The sequence below is a fragment of the Gracilinanus agilis genome, chromosome 1 (assembly GCF_016433145.1).
Source record: "Gracilinanus agilis isolate LMUSP501 chromosome 1, AgileGrace, whole genome shotgun sequence".
Lineage (NCBI taxonomy): Eukaryota > Metazoa > Chordata > Mammalia > Didelphimorphia > Didelphidae > Gracilinanus > Gracilinanus agilis.
In genome coordinates, this window is record NC_058130.1 from 550,770,385 (window position 1) to 550,786,846 (window position 16,462).

Below are 16,462 nucleotides of genomic sequence, written 5' to 3' on the forward strand. Positions count from 1 at the left end.
GAAAGAAAGAAAGAAAGAAAGGAAGGAAGGAAGGAAGGAAGGAAGGAAGGAAGGAAGGAAAGAAGGAAGGAAGGAGAAAAGAAGGAAGGAAGGGAGGAAGGGAGGAAGGAAGGAAGGAAGGAAGGAAAGGAAAGAAACAAAGAAAGAAATTTAAGCTCGTAGAAAGTTGCCTAATTCACAACAATGTGACAAAATGTTGGCATATGTAAATACTAGGATAAAAAATGTTGGGACACTTCATATATCTTGACTAGCATTTCAGCAATCCTTCCAGTGCCAAAAGAGTGGGGAAGGGTGGAATACATCTTTGATGTTTTTCCACCGAAAGTTTTGTGTATTTACTATCATATGGAAACTGGACATTTTTAGATGTGGAATGAGATAACAGTCTGAAAAACAAAATCATATTTTACTCCTAAAGCACATTCAAAAAAAAAGAAAAACAAATGGAGAAGTGCACTATATAGATAAAATGTTTTATAAATATCTACTTGGGTTGGGGGAGAAGGACTGTGACTCTTATAATAGCTTCTACAAAGAGTCTTCAAAATCTTAACAGAGCTCTTAAAACTCATGCTGGATATACTTGTGCATCCAAGTGAAACCATTCAATTATGTATTCTAAAGTGAGAACTGATCTCATTGAGATGTGAACTGAGAGAACTGGAATGAAGCAGACAAGAATAATCTTTCTATACTACCTTGTTTGGATTTTGGAGAAGCCTTTGACATGAGTCTTAGAATTGCTGGAAGGGTGAGGGGTGAGGGGTGGGGGTTGTGATCTCAGCTGAAATGTCCTTGCTGTTCCTGAACTTGGTGTTTCTGCTTCTACTTCTTGGTCTCCCCCACAGCCTGTCCCCAAGTTAAGAGCCTCTCCCCTCTCAGAGCCTTCTTCCTCTCAGAAGAGATACCTTCCTTCATGATTAATCTCCTAAGACATCTCCTACCAGAAGTCATCATTGTTCCTTCAAATGTTAGTGCTCTCTTTCCACCTCTTCCCTAAAATCATCCTGAATTTTTAACTGTACTATCACCGAGCTTAAATATAAGGAAGAATTATACTATTCTGGTCTAGGTCTAATCTTTCACTTTATATCAAGCCAACAAACTAATTTGGGGTCTTGGCAAAATCTCTTTTTCTTTCTTTTCTTTTCTTTTCTTTTCTTTTCTTTTCTTTTCTTTTCTTTTCTTTTCTTTTCTTTTCTTTTCTTTTCTTTTCTTTTCTTTTCTTTTCTTTTCTTTTCTTTTCTTTTCTTCTTAATCCCTTATCATCTGTCTTAGAATAGATACTAAGTACTTGTTCCAAGGGAGAAGAGCAATAAGGGCTCAGCAAAGACTGGTAAGAGCTAGGCAAGAGCTGGGCAAGGACTGGCAATTGAGAAGTGTGACCCAGGGTCACACAGCTAGGAAGTAAGCCATATTTGAAACCAGGACTTCTTATCTCTAGCCCTAGCACTCTATCCACTGAGCTACCTAGCTACCCCCAAATCACTGATTTTCAAAATATTCACCCTACTTAAGTGACATCAGCAAGACAGTCTATGATAAACCCAAAGAGTCCAACTTTGGGATAAAAATCCACTATTTGACAAAAACTGCTGGGAAAATTGGAAAACAATATGGGAGAGATTAGGTTTAGATCAACATCTCACACCCTACACCAAGATAAATTCAGAATGGGTGAATGACTTGAATATAAAGAAGAAAACTATAAGAAAATTAGGCAAACACAGAATAGTATACTTGTCATATCTCTGGGAAAGGAAAGAAATTAAAACCTAGCAAGAGTTAGAAAAAATTACAAAATGTAAAATAAATAATTTCGATTACATTAAATTAAAAGGGTTTTGTACAAACAAAACAATGCAACCAAAATCAAAAGGGAAACAACAAACTGGGAAAAAACCTTTATAACAAAAAACTCCAACAAAGGTCTAATTACTTAAATATACAAGGAGCTAAATCAACTGTACAAAAAAATCAAGCCATTCTCCAATCTATAAATGGGCAAGGGACATGAATAGGCAATTTTCAGATAAAGAAATCAGAACTATCAAAAGCACATGAGAAAGAGTTCTAAATCTCTAATAATTAGAGAAATGCAAATCAAAACAATTCTGAGATATCACCTCACACCTAGCAGATTGACTAAAATGACAGCAGGGGAGAGTAATGAATGTTAGAGGGGATGTGGCAAAATTGGGACATTAATGTACTGTTGGTGGAGTTGTGAATTGATCCGACCATTCTGGATAGCAATTTGGAACCATGCCCAAAGAGTGCTAAAAGATTGCTTGCCCTTTGATCCAGCCATAGCATTGCTGGGTTTGTACCCCAAAGAGATCTTAGGGAAAAAGACATGTACAAAAATATTTATAGCCGCACTCTTTGTGGTGGAAAAAAACTGGAAAATGAGGGTTTGCCCGTCAATTGGAAAATGGCTGAACAAATTGTGGTATCTGCTAGTGATGGAATACTATTGTGCTCAAAAGAATAATAAACTGGAGGAATTCCATGTAAACTGGAATGACCTCCATGAATTGATGCAGAGTGAAAGAAGCAGAACCAGGAGAATATTGTACACAGAGACTGATACATGGACTTCTGTACTAGCAGCAATGCAATGACCCAGGACAATTCTGAGGGATTTATGGAAAAGAACGCTACGCACATTCAGAGGAAGAACTATAGGAGCAGAAACACAGAAGAAAAACAACTGCTTGAACACATAGATTGATGCGGACATGATTTGGGAAGTAAACTCTAAAGACCACACTAGTACAACTATCAATAATATAGAAATAAGTCTTAATCAATGACACATGACTAAACCAGTGGAAATGCATGTTAGCTATGGGGGTGGGGGAGAGTTGGGGGCGGAGAAAGTAAGAACATGAATCATGAAACAATGGAAAATGTTTTCTAAAAAAAATTAAATTAAAAAAATTAAGAAAAAATATTCACCCTACTACTGGGAGATTGCTGACCATGCTTAATGTCTGTACATGCACTTTAGTGGAGAGCTGGGCCAGGAGTCAGAAAGACTCATGTTCAGTCTTGCTTCATCTAGTTGCTACTGAGCAACTATCTGCCTCACTTTCCTCAATTGTAAAAAGAAGATAATAGTACCTTGGGGCTGTTGTGAGGATCAAAGGAGACAGTACTTAAAAAGCACTCAGCACAGTGCCTAGAACCATGTTGATGGACCTATGGCATGTGTGCCCTCTCCATGCACACCTGAGGACATTTTTTCCATTACCCTCCCCTCTGCCCAGCAGCCCAGGGAAAGTGCTTTCCCCTTCCCCTGTCTGAGGTAAGGTGGTGGCTCATATGAGGTGTGAAGTTTGCAGTTTAGGCACACAGTTTCTGAAAGTTTTGCCATTACTAGCCTAGAACATGGTAGAAACTTTAATACATGTATGCTTCCTCCTAATATATCCTCTTCATATTTTATCGCTGGACTCTCTCCATTCCCTCCACGTGAACAGAAGCTTCTTGCATACAGGGACTGTCTATTATGTTTTCTTTGCATATAACCAGGGCCTAGCACCATTCTTGCACTAAATAAATAGTTGGACAGTACTGAACTAAAAAATGATCAAAGTATTTTAGAACGTCTTGGTTTCCATAATAATAATTTTTACTATTATGACAAGTAACTCTAAATGTTTAGAGATGCAAAGTGGTGGAGGAGAATGTTTTATATCAGAAAGTGTCATCACTTAGTTACCTGAAATTCCCTTTAAAGAACAATGACTTTTAAGGCTCACAGACTGTAATCAGAAACAAAACCCCCTTGTGTTTTATTTAGTAATCCAGCAAAGCACCCCACCATCAGGTAAGCGTGTATAATTCACTGCACCATCTTGAACACTCCAAGATATCTTCAGGGATGCTTTGATGACTATAAAGGAAGCACCTAAATGAGCCCATGCCTTATTTTAGATTCCTCTCTCAATTTCCAATTTTAACCAAACTGCAATACTAGCTGTTCAATCTTGTCCTGAATTTTCTTATCTCCACACATTTCTACAAATTTTCTCCAATACAAGGAGGTTATACTCCTATACTTCCTCACCTTTGCCTTTGAAATCATTCTCCTCTTTCTAGGCTCAGCTCAGGTACCACTTCTTTCATGAAGCTTTCTCTAACCATCCCAATGAAAGTGTTCTTAGAGCATTTTGTCTAGAGGTCCCTTTTGACCCTTTCATGTTCTACTTTTTGTTATACTTGCCTAGGGCCATGTGATATACATCCTAGCAAATAAGCCAGAAAGAAGGAACTGTATCGTTTTCACCTTTCTGTTCACAGTTTCTAGCACATTACCTTTTTTTTTTTTTTTAAACCCTTAACTTCTGTGTATTGGTTCCTAGTTAAAAGAGTGGTAAGGGTAGGCAATGGGGGTCAAGTGACTTGCCCAGCGTCACACAGCTGGGAAGTGTCTGAGGCTGGATTTGAACCTAGGACCTCCTGTCTCTAGGCCTGGCTCTCAATCCACTGAGCTACCCAGCTGCCCCGCACACATTACCTTTTAAGACATTTAAATGATCATTGAATTGCACCGCTTAATTTTCAATGAGAATAAGTAATAGGAAAGGTTTGGGTGCAACAATACCACCACCACCAAAGTCCAGAAGCTCTCTGGGACATGGACATTGTGCTTAAGCAATGCTCACAGTGGCACTCCAATATTTATTGATCCTTATTATCATTAATAAATATTTACTGACTTGTGCTATAAGAAATAATGAAGGAGATGGTTTTGGAAAAAGTTGGGAAGACTTAATACGAACCAGTATAGAGTGAGGGGAGCAGAACCAGGAGAATACTATACATAGTAATAGCAACATTATAAAGATCAATAGATTATTCCACAAAATTCCAAACAATTTATGATTTAAAAAAAAAACTTTATTCACCTCCTGAGAACTGACAAACTTTGAGTGCAGATAGTTTATTCTTTTTTTTTTCCACTTTATTTTTCTGCTTGCTTTTTTTTTTGGCAGTATGGCTAATAATGGAAATTTTTTGGCATGACTTCACATGTACAATAGGTAAGGTATTGCTTATTTTTTCAGTGGGTGGAGAAGAAGCTGAAGATTTGGAACAGAAAATTTTTAAATGAAGTTTAAAAAAACACATTTATTCAGTTCCTGCTAGGCCTAAGCTACTGTACAATGCACTTATGATAATAGTAGTAGCTTTATCTCCTAGGGACTTCATCTGTTCATTTATACCAAGTAAACCTGAGTATAAAATACACAGCTTGATGGTCACAAAGTTTGACTTCAGAGGTGCAGCCTTCTACAGGTGAAGGAACAATAGCTATTCTACTATGGTGGTAGAGTTCAAAGTACTAGCTTTTGAACTTCATTATTTATTGATTCAGAGAGATTCTCATCATTATGGCTTTTCAGTCTTTCTTTTATTAACAATGTTGTTGACTCTTCAGATGTGCCTGTGATTATGTCCAGGGACTGAAATGAAAGGATACCAGAATAAAAAACATCTGTAGCATAAAACAGGATGGACAGTGGGAAAATCAAAGGTTTTTAGAGTACTGAAAAGCCTCATGCCCTTACATCATGCAGAGTTTCTTCAAGCAGAAACTGAGAAGGTCCTGGAAGAAACAAATACTGAACAATGAGGGTTTTGTTGTTATTTTGTTCTGTTTTGCGATTGATGATCTCTTTACAGAAAAGGAAGCAACTGGTTATCATCATAGCTCACTCACTTCATAGAGTTGTGACTATATCGAAGTTTTATCTTGGAAACTCATTTTCTCTACGTATGAAATAAGGATAATAATGTCTGTGTTGCTCTTATGTCATATCCAACTTTCTATGGCCCCCGTATGGGGTTTTCTTGGCAAAGATATTGGAGTGGTTTGTCTTTTTCTTCTTCAACTTATTTTATAGATGATGAAACTGAGGCAAAATGAGTTAAATGATTTGCCCAGAATCACATAGCTCATAAGTGACTTGCCCAGATTTGAACTTAGGAAGATGAGTCCTCCTGCCCAAGGCCCAGCACTCTATCCACTCTGCCACCTTGATGCCCAATATACCAGGAGTCTTTAGGTAACAGGGCTATTGTGAGGCTCATGTGAGATATTGTCTGTCAAGTGCTTTGCAAACATTTAAAAGCATTATAGGCATCAGTCATCATCATTATTATTTCAGTATCAGATATTGGGTTAAAGCAATTATCAAATTAGAAGAAAACTGGCTGACCCTGGATGTGATTTTAGCCACTCCAACTTACCTATTTAAATCAGTTTTTCACTGACAGTAAAACTTCATTTGTAAAACATTAGATGGGACTATAAACAGTATCACTTCAGGGAGTAGTAAAAAGCATTTAAAGAAAAATAACAAAGAACATGCAGAGAATTTGGCATAGGAAAGAGATAATGCAGCTCATCCCAATGTAAGATTTAAATTAATATCCAACAACTCCAAGTGTTATATTTTATAAGATTTATTAATAATCACTTGAAGTGGAAGAAAAAAAGAAATAGAAGTAAAACCTGAGTAAAACTCTCCTGCCTCTCACCTCACCCCACCTTCACAAACCCAAGATCAGGGGGGAAAAGAGTGAGGGTTGGGGTCACACAAAACTTATCTCCAAAACTTGAGGATGTAAAAGGAGAAAGAACATGGGAAGCTGGGATTTAGAGTCCTGGGTTTCAAATTCTAATTATACACCAAGATGGAAGATACATAACTTGAAAAGGAAGATAACTGGCAGCCTTTATTAAATGAGTAAGCTTTCACAGGTGACACTGACAAAATTACCACATTTGGATTCTAGTCAGGCAGTAAATATTTATTAAGCACCTACTATATGCTGGGCCCTGCACTAAGCCCTGGGAATACAATGAAAAGCAAAAGAGAGTCCCTGCTCTCAAGGAGCTCATAGTCCAAAAGAGGTGGCAACATGCTTGTACAAACAAGATACACACAAGAAAAATTCAAGATAATCTAGGGACGGAAGACCCTAGCATGGAAGGGGATCAATTTTGCCTCCCCCATAAGTGGGATTTTAACTAGGAAGTTAAGGAAACCAGGGAAGTCAGAAGGTGGAGATAAGTAGGAAAGTATTGCAGGTATGGAGGCATCCAGTGAAAATGCCCAGTTTGGAGATGGAGTACCTTTCTTGAGGGATGAACAGTAACGAGGCCAGTGCCACTGGATAACAGAGTATATAGAAAGGAGTGAGACGAGCTAACTGGAAAGGGAGGACAGTATTCTACTACATCACTACTCAACATGCTTTATGAGAAAGTAGAATTGATATTTAGGAAGACTGAATAAGGATAGAGATCCATCCTGGAAAAGGGAAATCCTGGGTTCAAATCAGGCCTCAGACACTTCCTAGCCATGGGACCGTGGGCAAGTCACTGAATCCCAATTAATTGCCTAGGCCTTTCTACTTGTCTGCCTTTAACCAATACTTATTATTAATTCCAAGAAAGAAGGTAAAGGTTTTTTTAATGACTAAATAAAAGAGAGCAGCTAGGTTTGACAAAATGCATACAGAAATAAAGGAAACACAATTTGAAACATTCTCAGGGGTCCATTTTCAAGATCTTTCAAAGGGATGAAGATCCCAGAATGAAAAAGATCAATGAAGGTATCCTTCCCTTGTCCAAAAAAAGTGCCTCTTGAGACAGCTATTTCTATTTTTCCAAGTCTTAACTGTTGTCCCTTTTTGCACTGAATAAAACTCTGCCTCACTGTAACTTTCTCCCTGTGTCTATGAGGCCACTTCTTTCAGATGTCACATTCTATTACAATGGTGCCTGTTATAAAGTATTCTCTGGCATTAAGGCCTGACCTGACCTATGAAATGAACCCAGGTTATAGAAAATGGAGAGTCCTTTCTTCTTGGTTCCATTAAGAGAATATTTCTGATTCCAGTGGGAAAGGGAATGACCCTAACAAAAATTTGGAATCAATTAAACAATAAGCATTTATTCAACATCTACTTTGCTGTGGTTGTATTAGATGTTGTAACTGTGAAAGTTAGTGGTGAGTGACTAAATTGAATGACTAAATTGTAGACAAAGTAAATCTATAGATGAGTATTTTTCAAATTACTAACCTACACTGCATCCTAAGAGTCAGGGTATAACAAACTGTAAGTTAAGACACATATTTATATTCTACTTACATACTTCGTGTCTGAGAGAGACAGTCGGATTTATTAATTCTCCAAAAAGAAATAGCTTTTTGAACACTAAAAGCATTTTTCCTGCCAACATCAAACAGTTTGTGCAATTAATTAAATGATAGTTGCAAAAGTGAATATTTTCCAGGACAAATGTTCTATAAAAACTGCTACATAAGATATTACTTTTTGGCATGGACTCTTTAGCAAGATGAATATACATTTTCTTTAGAGGACTTAATGATCTTCAAATGGACTACTAGGTGGTGCAGTGGATAGAGCAGTGGGCCTAGAGTCAGGAAGACTCATCTTCCTGAGTTCAAATACGATCTCATGCACTTACTAGCTATGTAAATCCGGGCAAATCACTTAACCCTGTTTGCCTCAGTTTCTTCATCTAAAAAATGAGCTGGAGAAGGAAATGGCAAAGAAAACTGCCAATGAGGTTACACAGAGTTGGACACAACTGAAATGACTTAACAACAACATGATTACTTAAATGGATGGCTACACTTTCAGTACAAGAAGGGATGGAGATATCTGAGAATTTGAATGTAACAATCAAAATAAATTTTAAAATTTTAAATAAAGTTAGAATGAGTGTTTTCCCAGTTGTCACAATTAATGTGTTAGAAAATACTCTCAGAAGTCCAGTCCTATTCCTTTTTTATATGTAAAATCGTAAAACTTACAGCCAGTCCCTGATCCAAGTATATATATCAAATTTAAATGAATTGGAGCAAATGGCTAATTTCCCCCTAAAAAACCTAAAGACTAAGTGACTCAGAGTTAGTTAGGGGGGATTTAGGTGGCTAAGGAATTGAGAGCCAGGCCTAGAGACAGAAAGTCCTGGGTTTAAATCTGACCTCAGACTTCTCCTAGCTATATGACCCTGAGTAAGTCACAACACTGCTTAGCCCTTACTGTTCTTCTACCTTAGAACTGGCCCACAATATGAATTCTAAAACAGAAGGTAAGAATTTTCGGGTTTTTTTCAAAGGAGTTAATTACTTTCTAGGCAATTGTGTAGATGCACACCCTGCAACAGGTTACTTCTTGCCTAGTACATAGTATATATGTATCAATTATTTGTTGAATGCACAATATAAAGGCAAATATTGTGAAAGGCATACAGTGAGAGGCAGAAGATCAATCAATAAATAAATGACTATCCTTCAAGAAGTCATAACATTGTTTGTTACGTTAAGTTCTTAGGGATCTCTATCCATTCCTGAAGGGATCTAAGAGGAGTCCAAACCCTTAAAGATGAAGAAACTAGGATGCAGAGATTAAGAGATTTGCCCAAGAATACAAAAGTAGTAAGTGGCAAAGGTAGGATTTGAATCTGGATACTCAGTTCAAATCCAATGTTCTTTCCATTATTCCATGATACTTCCTAGGTTCAAAACCAACCTCAGACACGTAGTAACCAAGGGCAAGTCACAGCCTTTTAGTGATCCTAGAACTGAAGTTACAAAAGAGTTGTTAATAATTGTTGAAGAAGGTGCATCTAGGTGGCTCAATGGATTGAGAATCAGGCCTAGAAATGTGAGGTCCTGGGTTCAAATTTATTCTCAGGCACTTCCTAGCTGTGTGACCTTGAGCAAGTTACTTAACTCCAACTGCCTTAGAATTGGCCTTAGAATTGATGCTTAGTATCCATTCTAAGATAGAAAGTAAAGATTTGAAAATAATAATAATGACAATAATTGTTGGAGAAAATGTTCATATGAAGGTATTCCCTATACTCATGTAATCACACATCCTGGAACCACCTTCTCCTCAAAGGAAAAAAAATATTTTAGCAGAGTATACAGTTAAATGTTGTATCTTGTCCACCTTTCCACAAAAGTGGTCTTTTAATCATGTTATTGTTGTTCATCTTTCATTTTTGAAAAGGACAAATGACATCACAAGGTAATGTCTTGACTTGAGTGTAAATTGGATTTGGTGAGGTTAGAAGTTACCTGCATGAAGATTTCTCCATCGTTCCAGATTTAGTTCAACTCAATCTCGACTTTGAAGTCTTAATCAAATAAAATATATCATGGTCTGTCAACAAAATTATCTCTCTGCAATACTAACAAAAATGCAATTTTCCTTTTCAACTATTACTCTCCAAACCTATTTTCTGAGCTAAGCCTCTTTAAACACTATTTTTTATTAATTCCAGAAACAGTGTTTGTATAAAAGTGCGACTTACTGATAGAAAGAGTAAAGAAACTCATTAAAGCCCAACCTAAAATAAGATTGGTGGGCTTGATTAATGGCATAGCAACAAACTGACAAGTGATAGAGTGGAAAATCTAAACTGTCTACTCTAATCAAGATTCTCAATCCTCTAGCCTGAAAAACTCTTCTCTAGATAAAGATTATTCTAGATGAAAAATAACCTCATGAGATGGACTCTGAAAATCTAAATTTTACAAATATATCCCTTTATGAGGAATAAGTATTTGATATTCTTTGTTTTTAAATCTTTAACTGCTTCAAACTTATCTCATTCTGTAGTAAGAGACAACTGAGCTAATTAAAAGTCTCAGGTAAAGCACATGTTCATCTAATTAAGGGGAATAAGAAAGCTGACTCTAAAATTTAAGAGCTCTCTGCAGGACTCCCCTCCACACTATTCCAAAGATCCACAATATTTGTTTAGGAACATCAGCAAGAAAGGAAACATTCGCCCATTTATTGAAAGGAAATTAAATTGCAGGTATTTTCTATGTGACTTGACTATTGTGTACAATACTTTACATATTATTTTGCAAGAGAATAGGAAAAAAAGAAATCTTTAGTACTATTGCTCATGTTGTCCTATGAAGATTTTACTAAAAGTACATAGGGCAAATTTTTCCTAATGAGTAATGATACCTTCTAACAAAGAGAGAAGATTGACTATTCTGTATTAGGAACAAGAAATGTGATTAGTGATAAACCTCTATTTTCATGTATGATATATAGCTATTATTCCTTTTACAATCACAAAGCATTTGCTTTGGTTGCTCCATTAAGACAATGCTTACCTTATTGAATGCCTGACTTATGAACAACCTTTATAACAGGTACTTTATTAGTCAAGCTTATTATAGTTGACTAATATTCAGGGTTGAAAAATTTCCATAAGAGAGGCTGAGCAAATTCCCATCATGTTCAACCAGTAATAGTTTGAGTGGGGGAGGAGGGAATCCTACTTGTCCTTGTTCCAGGATCTCTGTAAAAAACCCCTGGTCCTCTTGGGGTAAGGATAACCACCAACAACCAAAATGCCCCAATGGGAAATGTAAAAATTAGAACTATTTGTCCATTCTTTCTTGATTATGACATAGCAAGGAAGTTTTGGAGTCATCCTTTGGACCATCCCCTTCCACCTCATTTTACAGCCTGTAAGGATGAAAGGTAAGGAAAAAGAAACTTGGGGGACAGAATGTTGCCCAAGAGGATCATGAGACAAGAATGGCAGTTGGAAACAGCGGGGAATTCTGGGAAGGATTCCTGAGGAAGGGGTCTTTGGTTTGGAGAGCTCAAGGAGGGAGGAAGGGGCAAGCTTGCTTTCAAGGAACTGAAGTCGAACCTGTGGATTTTCCCCAATCAGAGTTGAATCAAGAAACCCTGTTCTCTGTCAGCAGACATATTCCCACAACCAAGACTAAGAAACATCTTGCCATTGGGGAGTCTGGACTCTATCTGGGAGCAGACCCCCAATCTCCCCATCCTCACCCTTGCCTTACTGAGACACCCTATTCAACATAATGATATTATAGTATGTAGACTAGAACTAGAGATAGAGGGAAGGGAAGGAGAAGCTTTGGGTGGTAGCCTAAATTGGCTCCCCCAAAGTGAAGGACCTCCAGCTAGACATTTAGGGTGACCTAATTCCTTCTGACCACCACCTTCATCAATCACCCTTATCTTCTTAATAAATACAATAGCAGTCAGATAGCATTCTGGATTTATTGTGAGACAAGAGGAGAAAGGGGTCTCATAGCATTTGCCTGGCTGAATCCATCTCAGAGCCAGACCCCCTGTGGAGCCGATGACTGGATAGGGGGAGGTTTGTGGGGACCCTGGTTCTAGGCCAGATTGGACAGGGTCTTCTCATACCTCATCTTGTATGGAAGCTTTTCCTCTAACCTCTGAGGGCTGGCATACCTTCCCCTGAAGACCACCATTCAAAATGTAGGCTTTGAGAATGGTCTCAGTGTCATACTAACTCAGTTTTCTAAAGTTGGGTTAGCTAAGTAAGCCCATCACCAAGAGAATGAACTTTGGTTGATTAATGGCTTGGTTCTGATAATTAGGAAACAGAGGTTCATAAATATAAGTCCTCAGTTCTATGTAAAGACCATGTCAGAAGATGACAAAGAATGTCCTGCAGTGATCCTCTGCAACATAAGTCTTTCTTGTAGAGATGTACTCAGCACAGAGTGCAAAAGGAAAGGTGATTCCTTAGCTATGATGAGGACTTTCTGTTTGCTAATGCTCCTGTTTACTAGTGAGAATACATATATACATATATATGTATATATACTATACATAATGCACATACATACATGTTTGGCTTTTATTCAGTCATTTCAGTCACATTCAACTCTTTGTGACCCCATTTTGGGTTTTCATGGTAAAAATGCTGGAGTGGTTTGCCATTTTCATTTCCTTTTCTAACTCATTTTACAGATGAGGAAACTAAAGCAAACAAGGGTAAGTGACTTGCCCAGGGACACCCAGTTATTCAGTGTCTGAGGCCAGATTTGACCTCAGGAGGATGAGTCTTCCTGACTCCAGGCCTAGCACTCTATGCACTGGGTCACTTAGCCACTTATATGTATACATACACATCATATATGCGTGTGTTTGTGTGAGCATGTATAGGTATATATACAATTGCATGAAACTCCAGAATCCTAAACAGCCACCTTAACAAGATCTACTACAATTTCTCAAAAGATCTACTACTATTAACACAGGAAAAATATAAAGGAACAAGGAAAAGCTATTTGTCCAAACTATTATGCAGTTGTAAAAATTAATTATTAATCTGTGTGTGTCTACCTAAGCATATATTGCTACATATGTGTGTTTAGAATGTGTAATTAGAATTTTGTAACCCAGGACTCCATTTCGCAGAATCCCATTTTCGTCCTCATGTTGTGTCCTTACATTTTGGAGATAAAGTTTCTATAACTCCGCCCTTCTCACTCTCTTCTCCCACTAACACGGTTAGGAAAACTTCTCTTTACTCAGGCTTTTACCTTTGACTTTTTATTTCCTCTACTTCAAGTAATTATTAATAAATCTTATATAATACTTGGAGTTGTTAGATATTAATTTTAATCTTATAAGAACTATATAGGTGTTCCTATCTATATCTGTTTCTACCTAGACCTCTATCTGTATCTCTATATCAATCTCCATCTCTATTGGTATAAAGATATATCTACCTAAGTATCTATAGATATATCTTTGGCAAATAATGTAGATGGAAAATTTGCAAGGCCCAGGTCCAAAAGGGAAGGAGATAGAGAGATAGACTCCATGTGGGAAATAACAAAGTACTTTCAAATATCCCAAGTTGCTCCCTGAAATAAAAACCTGTCTTTTAAAATTCCACTATTCATCCCTTAATAGCTATGAATTAAGGAGTGCTACTACTCTCTAAAGAATCAAAATTGCATGTCACCTAAAGGGTAAGAGAGATATATAAAATTGTTGTAATTAGGGTTCAGCATATTCTCAATGATGCATCTAAGAAGTGACATGAGAATAATCTATCAACTGAGAGATCTGTAACTAAAAAGGGAGCTGGACTGGATACATGGTGAAATTAAGAAATAATGGATAGATGAGTAAAGGGCCACACCAAAGAATGTTAAAAGACCTAGAAGAACTATGCATGGTGGGAAGATCTACTGAAGACATGTGGTAGGACACAGACAAAATTGATGAAAGAATTGTAGATAGGTTCTGAGGTTCCATCAGTAGAGAGATAGTATCCATGTGGATGACATTTCATTATAGTGAAGGAGGAAGAAGAGGAAGAGGGAACACACTGAGTCCAACTTCCTCCATTTAAAGATGAGGCAACTGAAGTTTGGAGAGATAAAATACCTTTTTTTGTTTGTTTTGTTTTTTTATTTTATATTTATCCACATTGTTCATTTTTGTAAATGAATAATCTTATAAAACCAAAACTCCAAAGCCTAAACCTAAATAAACAACTGAAAAGTCATATGCTTTCATCTGCATTCTGAATCCAATAGTTCTTTGTCATAAGTCCCTCTGAATTGCCCTGGATCATTGTATTTCCCATAATAGCTAAGTCTATCACAGTTGATCATTCCATAATATTGCTGTTACTATCTATAATGTTCTCATGAGTCTGCTTATTTCACTCTGCATCAGTTCATGTAGGTCTTTCCAGCTTTTTCTGAAATCATCCTGTTCATCATTCCTTACAGCACAATATTATTCCATTGCAATATCATTGTGTTGAAAGGAATAAAAAAATAGAGGAACATGTGAACTGGAACAAATTCCAGGAATTGCTGCAGAGCAAAAGGAGCAGAACCAGGAGAACATTATATACATTATGGCGCAATCAAATGTAAAAGACTTTTCTATCAGCAGCAATGCAATGACTCAAAACAAACCAGAGGAACTTAGGAGAAAGAACACTATCCACATGCAGAGAAAGAACTGTGGAACCAGAAATCCATTAGAAAAACATGCTCAATCACGTAGTGTGATAGGAATCTTATTAGAGTTTGATGTTAAAGGAGCACTCTACTGCAAATATGAATAACATAGAAATATGTTTTGAACAATCATACATATATAACCCAGTGGAACTGCTTGTTGGCTTTGGGAGGGAGGTGGAGAGAGTGGGAAAGGGGGAATTACGAATCATGTAACCATGGGAAACTGACAGACATCCCTTCAATAGAGAAGAAATATCTTGCCTAGGATCACAAAGGTGTGAGTCAAGTAGAGCTGGATTTGGAATCATAGGATCTGCTCTCAAATTCTGGCTCTGAAACTTTCTACTTGTGAGGATATATGACTTTGAGAAGTTTCTTAACATCTCTGAATCTTTGTTTACTCAATAATAAAATGAGTGAGCTAGATGATCTATGCCCAATTTCTTTGTTAATTCTAAATATATGAATGAAGTCCTTCATTCCAAATACAAAGTACTTTTCAATGAATCATGGTTCATTTTAATGTGTATAATCTGGGGCATCTGTTTTGATTGCTCTGCGGCCATCTTCCTTGCTTCCTGGTTCCTGACTGTATTATAGATCTATGATATCAAATAGCTGTGTTTCACAAAGGTAAGACATAAAATCTAATTTAGTTCCTTTATGAGCTAAATAAGTTGGGGTGGGGCTAATTTTAAATTCAAAAAAAAAGTTTCAAATACTCTTTAGAAACAAAATCCATCCATTAGCTGGAGACTGCTGTATTCACATTTTTTTTTCCTTACCCTGTTATTATGAAAAAGATGGATATCAAGGGTCAAGGTGTAAACACAAGTCATTAGGGAAAACTTGTCCTTGTCAGCATTTTCTAACTGATGTAATCCTTGAAGAAAAAAAAACTTGAATGGATATTTTACCACATTTTCTCTCATGCACCAATCATTCAAATAACAATGATTTCTCTCTCTCTGTCTCTCTCTCTGTCTCTCTGTCTCTGTCTCTCTGTCTCTCTGTCTCTGTCTCTCTGTCTCTCTGTCTCTCTGTGTGTGTGTCTCTGTCTCTCTCTCTGTCTCTCTGTCTCTCTGTCTCTCTGTCTCTCTCTCTCTCTCTCTCTCTCTCTCTCTCTCTCTCTCTCTCTCCCTTTCTCTCTCTCTCCCTTTCTTTCTCTCTCCAACTCAGAAGGATCACACAGTAAAGATAATAAACTTGTGCATGGTTTTAAAATATATTTCTATGTTCTACCTTCATGTGTTTAAGGTAAAAGTGATAAACTATTTGTAATCTTTAATTACATATTCTATGAAACATAAATGTAGATAAAATTGAATTTCTTCCTGAAAAGTATCAGTAAAAGTAATTTGAAAATTTGGTTTAAAATAACTTCACTTCGAAATCTGACTATTAATGGTAAATGCAAATGTCTTTTTTCTGCTGGTGGGCTTATCAAAAAGATTTTTTATTGAATAGAACATTCATTCTCCTAAAGCAGGAAAACCAGAAACCTCTATAAATTTGTTTAGCTATATTCTGAAGGCAAAATATGTCTGTTTCAGGCATATGAATATCATTTCTGGATTTTCTTTCCTCTATAATTT